This window comes from Oncorhynchus masou, chromosome 18 (assembly GCF_036934945.1).
Source record: "Oncorhynchus masou masou isolate Uvic2021 chromosome 18, UVic_Omas_1.1, whole genome shotgun sequence".
NCBI classification, from domain to species: domain Eukaryota; kingdom Metazoa; phylum Chordata; class Actinopteri; order Salmoniformes; family Salmonidae; genus Oncorhynchus; species Oncorhynchus masou.
Genome location: NC_088229.1, coordinates 70,071,143 through 70,077,148, shown reverse-complemented (window position 1 = coordinate 70,077,148; position 6,006 = coordinate 70,071,143). Strand labels below are relative to the sequence as shown.

General features: G+C 41.3%; 1 protein-coding gene across 1 annotated transcript in view; it reads left to right on the top strand.

Annotated features, from left to right (window-relative positions):
• Window positions 1-6,006, top strand: part of LOC135559421 (octapeptide-repeat protein T2-like) — a 7,546-nt gene extending 1,540 nt beyond the window's left edge. The window contains exons 2-3 of the mRNA XM_064993572.1: window positions 3,854-4,029; window positions 4,533-6,006. The gene's annotated coding sequence lies outside the window, so the exon portion shown is untranslated. The remainder of the gene's footprint in view (window positions 1-3,853; window positions 4,030-4,532) is intronic.

The window sequence follows — 6,006 nt, the reverse complement described above, 5'->3', positions numbered from 1 at the left end:
TCAAAGTTAAAGTAGACTTCACATAGAAAACACAAACCAGGAGAGGAGGAGAGGAGAGGGGACAAGGACAGACAGAGAAGGGGGAGATAAGGGGGGAGACGGAGAGAGAGGGGGAGATAAGGGGGAGACATAGAGAGAGGGGGAGATAAGGGGGAGACAGAGAGAGACAGAGTGGGGGAGACAGAGAGAGGGGGAGATAAGGGGGAGACAGAGAGAGGGGGAGATAAGGGGGAGACAGCGAGAGAAGGGGGAGATAAGGGGGAGACAGAGAGAGACAGAGTGGGGGGAGACAGAGAGAGGGGGAGATAAGGGGGAGACATAGAGAGAGGGGGAGATAAGGGGGAGACAGAGAGAGACAGAGTGGGGGGAGACAGAGAGAGAGGGGGAGATAAGGGGGAGACATAGAGAGAGGGGGAGATAAGGGGGAGACAGAGAGAGACAGAGTGGGGGAGACAGAGAGAGGGGGAGATAAGGGGGAGACAGAGAGAGACAGAGTGGGGGGAGACAGAGAGAGAGGGGGAGATAAGGGGGAGACATAGAGAGAGGGGGAGATAAGGGGGAGACAGAGAGAGACTGAGTGGGGGGAGACAGAGAGAGGTGGGGGAGATAAGGGGGAGACAGAGAGAGACAGAGTGGGGGGAGACAGAGAGAGGTGGGGGAGATAAGGGGGAGACAGAGACACACACACACAGAGAGAGACACACACATAATCACAGTCCCCTCCTTCACTATGCCTTTGAGGCAAACAAAGCAAAATGATGGAAAACTTAACGATGAAGGGAATACAACTGATTGATTGTATCAGAGGATAGTGAATCATGAAACAATGAGGGAGATCACAAGACCAATCTGCCCAGACAGAAATAGACCACAAGGGCAGACCACAGGGACAGACCAGACCACAGGGACAGACCACAGGGACAGACCACAGGGACAAACCAGACCACAGGGACAGACAACAGGGACAAACCAGACCACAGGGACAGACAACAGGGACAGACCACAGGGACAGACCAGACCACAGAGACATACCACAGGGACAGACCACAGTGACAGACCAGAGGGACAGACCACAGGGACAGACCACAGGGACAGACCAGAGGGACAGACCAGAGGGACAGACCAGAGGAACAGACCAGAGGGACAGACCACAGGGACAGACCACAGGGACAGACCACAGGGACATACCACAGGGACAGACCACAGGGACAGACCACAGGGACAGACCAGACCACAGGAACACACCACAGGAACACACCACAGGGACAGACCACAGGGACAGACCACAGGGACAGACCACAGGGACAGACCACAGGGACAGACCACAGGGACAGACCAGACCACAGGGACAGACCAGACCACAGGAACACACCACAGGGACAGACCACACCACAGGGACAGACCACAAGGACAGACCACAGGGACAGACCACAGGGACAGACCAGACCACAGGGACAGACCAGACCACAGGAACACACCACAGGGACAGACCACACCACAGGGACAGACCACAAGGACAGACCACAGGGACAGACCACAGGGACAGACCAGACCACAGGGACAGACCACAGGGACAGACCACAGGGACAGAAAAGGACGTTGTGCAGGCAGGTTGTTGTTGCACTAGATGTGACAGTGGTGTGCCACACACCACCACAGAATGTGGTCTCAGTCCCTAGCTGACATAGCAGCTTCTCACAAAAAATATTTAATAAGCTATTAGAGAACTAGATAAGTACAAAGGTAACACACACACACACACAATCTTGTACAGCTAACCCACAATTTAGTCCCATTCAAAATCCTATTTTCCCTAACACCAAACCCTAAACCTAACCTTTAACGTAATTCTGACCCTAACTCTAATTCTAACCTTAACCCTAAACCCACTAGAAGTAGCATTTGACCTTGTGGGTATGAACAAAATGTCCCCAGTTGGTCAAATGTTTGTTTGTTTACTATTCTTGTGAGGACACACACATTTGAGTCCAGTTCTAGTCTGATAGCCCACACACAGCAGCTGCTCTAGCTGATGACGGGACCCAGTCTGAAACACCATCCTGAAATAGTACAGACAGGTTATAATTAAACAACAGAATGACTGTTCCAGCTACACCAGGACTCCTTACACCCAGGAAACACCAACACACAGGTTCTTAATCTTTATTTTTAACCAGGCAAGTCAGTTTAAGAACAAATTCTTATTTTCAATGACGGCCTAAGAACAGTGGATTAACTGCCTTGTTCAGGGGCAGAACGACAGATTTTTACCTTGTCAGCTCGGGGATTCAATCTTGCAACCTTCCGGTTACTAGTCCAACACTCTAACCACTAGACTACCTGCCGCCTCTACACTCTAACCACTAGACTACCTGCCGCCCCGAGTAGTCCATAAATACACACCAACACATGAAGTAAATCAGTACATGGATTAGAGGGAGTGGGATAAAATAAAGGAGCATATACTAAATACATATAGTGTGAAATAAATATACAGAAAATATATTGGATAATGTAAATATACATAAAATATATTGGATAATATAAATATACATAAAATATATTGGATAATGTCAATATGCATAAAATATATAATATAATATAAATATACATAAAAAAGACAGTATAATATACATATACATAAAATATATAGTACAATAGAAATATACATTAAATATATAGTATAATATAAATATACATACAACATATAGTATAATAGAAATATACATAAAATATATAGTATAATAGAAATATACATAAAATATATAGTATAATAGAAATATACATTAAATATATAGTATAATAGAAATATACATACAACATATAGTATAATAGAAATATACATTAAATATATAATATAAATATAAATATACATAAAAAGACAGTATAATATACATATACATACAACATATAGGATAATATAAATATACATTAAATATATAGTATAATATAAATATACATTAAATATATAGTATAATATAAATATACATTAAATATATAGCATAATATAAATATACATTAAATATATAGTATAATATAAATATACATACAACATATAGTATAATATAAATATACATACAACATATAGTATAATATAAATATACATAAATATATAGTATAATATAAATATACATACATATATAGTATAATATAAATATACATACAACATATAGTATAATATAAATATACATAAATATATAGTATAATATAAATATACATACAACATATAGTATAATATAAATATACATAAATATATAGTATAATATAAATATACATACAACATATAGTATAATATAAATATAGATACAACATATAGTATAATATAAATATACATAAATATATAGTACAATATAAATATACATTAAATATATAGTATAATATAAATATACATACAACATAGATGGTGGAAGGTAATTGTAGAGCATTCAGTACAAATTGCATAATGGACTGGAAGGGTTAGGGTGTGGTTGAAGGGCTATTTTGTCCAGGGCGAGTTCGATACCAACACATGCTACTGTCTTTCACCTAAATACGTCAAAGGAAACACTGGAAAGTGTTCAGACTAACATATGTCAGAGATTGTAGATGTCTGACAGGAAAGATCTTACAGGAAGTGTGTGTGTGCCTAAAGTATGTGTGTATGTGTGTGTGTGTGTGTGTGTGTGTGTGTGTGTGTGTGTGTGTGTGTGTGTGTGTGTGTGTGTGTGTGTGTGTGTGTGTGTGTGTGTGTGTGTGTGTGTGTGTGTGTGTGTGTGTGTGTGCATATGAACAAACTTGTATGTGTTGAAGAAATGCATCAAACCTCTAATTCTGTCCATGTCTTTGTATCGTTGTCTCCCGTACGCTACAATAGGTTTGACCTACATTACCCTCTGTGTGTGAGACCTGACCAGGCCAAGGGGAAATCCAAGATGGAGGTGAGGGAGGAGATGTTGTACATCCTGAATAAGGTGTGGACTAAACTACAGAACCTGCCTCAGGCCAACTCACTGGAGCTGGGGGCGTTCTTCATGATCATCCTGTTCGTCGGTGAGTCTAGGCACATTCCACGTCCGTAGGCCTCAACCCTTAGAGACCTCTGGTGGATCTGAAGGAAGGAAATGCCTGTAAGCAATATGGTGGAATCTCCACTTAGCCAACCGCCTGTCAATGGAGGTCTTAATGTTTTTCATTATGTTGTTATTGGCCCGGATTACCGACCGGGCCCCCGAGCCTCCAGAGGGGCCCTTATTGATTTTCTATTTTTTTTTATGTCTGAGTCATTGATAGCATAGGAGCACGTCATAAAAGCCATGGCAACACAAGTCCACTCTAAAACGAATAAGCAGTCAGATCAGTGATCTCGGATTGTTTCTATTTCAACTGGGTAAAACCACACGAGTTGAATTACAGTGATCACAGCAACACTAATGTAATCAGTAATCACATTGATCATGTGACATTTCATTCTGTTATTGGCAGAGCAACAAGTTAGTCTTTGTTTACATAATATTGTCATGAAGCTAAATCTCTCTCTCTCTCTCTCCTTCCAGCTACATTCTTGTTTATTATTGTGCTGTCCTGCGTTCGCTGCTGTTGCTGTGGAAAGCTTAAATCCCGAGTCCAGCCCTTACAGTCTGTCTGAGGAGGAGACATTGGCCCAGTTACAATACATAGAACATTTAAGGAAGGGAGGAAACAGCAATCCCAGGGAAGAACTAGTCTTAGAATCGCCTGGACAATGTAACTTGGAGGGGACAGACAGACTGCTCTGCAACCAGCCTGAGGAATCTGTGTGTGTATAAAGACTGATGAGCAATGGCCGACTCATTAACACTACGTAGCAGTAGCTTTAAACAGACAATGACACTCTATAAACAGAGAACTGTTAACATTGCTTCTGTGCTGTTGTTTTGTCTGAGGACACAAACCACGACGAGGGTTGAAAGACCCACCCAAGTTTTATCCTGCTTTCTCATGTGATTTGACCTGGAAGAGCCGATAGGTTTTATGTTGTAAGTTTTGTAGGTCTATAGAAGGAAACATTTAAAAAAAACTTGCTCGGATTTCAATCTTGTTGTGTTTAACAGAGTCGTTTTAATGTCCAGAATGTAAAACCCATCTCTGTTCTCCTTCAAGATGACTCTATAGAAAACGTGCTGAAGTTCCAAACTTGTTTTTGTGTGGCTGTTTTCCAGTGGAAAAGAACGGACAGTCATATAGAGAGTGCCCTCTGCTGGTGCAATGAAGACAATACATTTACGCAACTGGTATAATAAGTGTGGGGTGACCCACTGTCAATGGCAATCCTGGAACAATTAGGGTTAAATGCCTTGGGCAAAGACAGGTTTTTCACCTTGTCCCCTCTGGGATTTGAACTAGTGACTACTGGCCCAGTGCTCTAACCTCTAGGCTGCCTGCCACAGCTGAAAAAAGTGTTGTACATTATTGATGCAGTATTGTAGAAATAGTAGTAATATCTTGTCACGAACGTTGTTGTAAGAATCAGACCAAAATGCAGCGTGGTTTGGGTTCATCATGGTTTATTATGTGTACCGGCACAAAAACAATAAAGCGAAACGACCGTGTAGCTTTGTCGTGCTCAATGGCAACAATACAAAAACAAGATACCACAACCAACAGGTGGGAAAAGGCTGCCTAAATACGATCCCCAATCAGAGACAACGATAGACAGCTGCCTCTGATTGAGAACCATACCAGGCCAACATAGAAATACAAAAACTAGAGTACCCACACTAGTCACACCCCGACCTAACCAAATTAGAGAATTAAAGGCTCTCTAAGTTCCAGGGCCTGACATATCTGTTGCCTTACAGATGGCAAATCGTGATTATCATTAGTTCTACTGTTACTGTACCATCACCGATTCATTGTACATCAATCATTTGGAGTGAAACAACTTGTTTTGGGATTATATTCATCTGTAGTTGTCATTTGAGAAGTAAAAAGTTTAGCTTTACTTAATGTTTAAGTGCAAATAAAATATAGTACAGTAAATAATTAAAA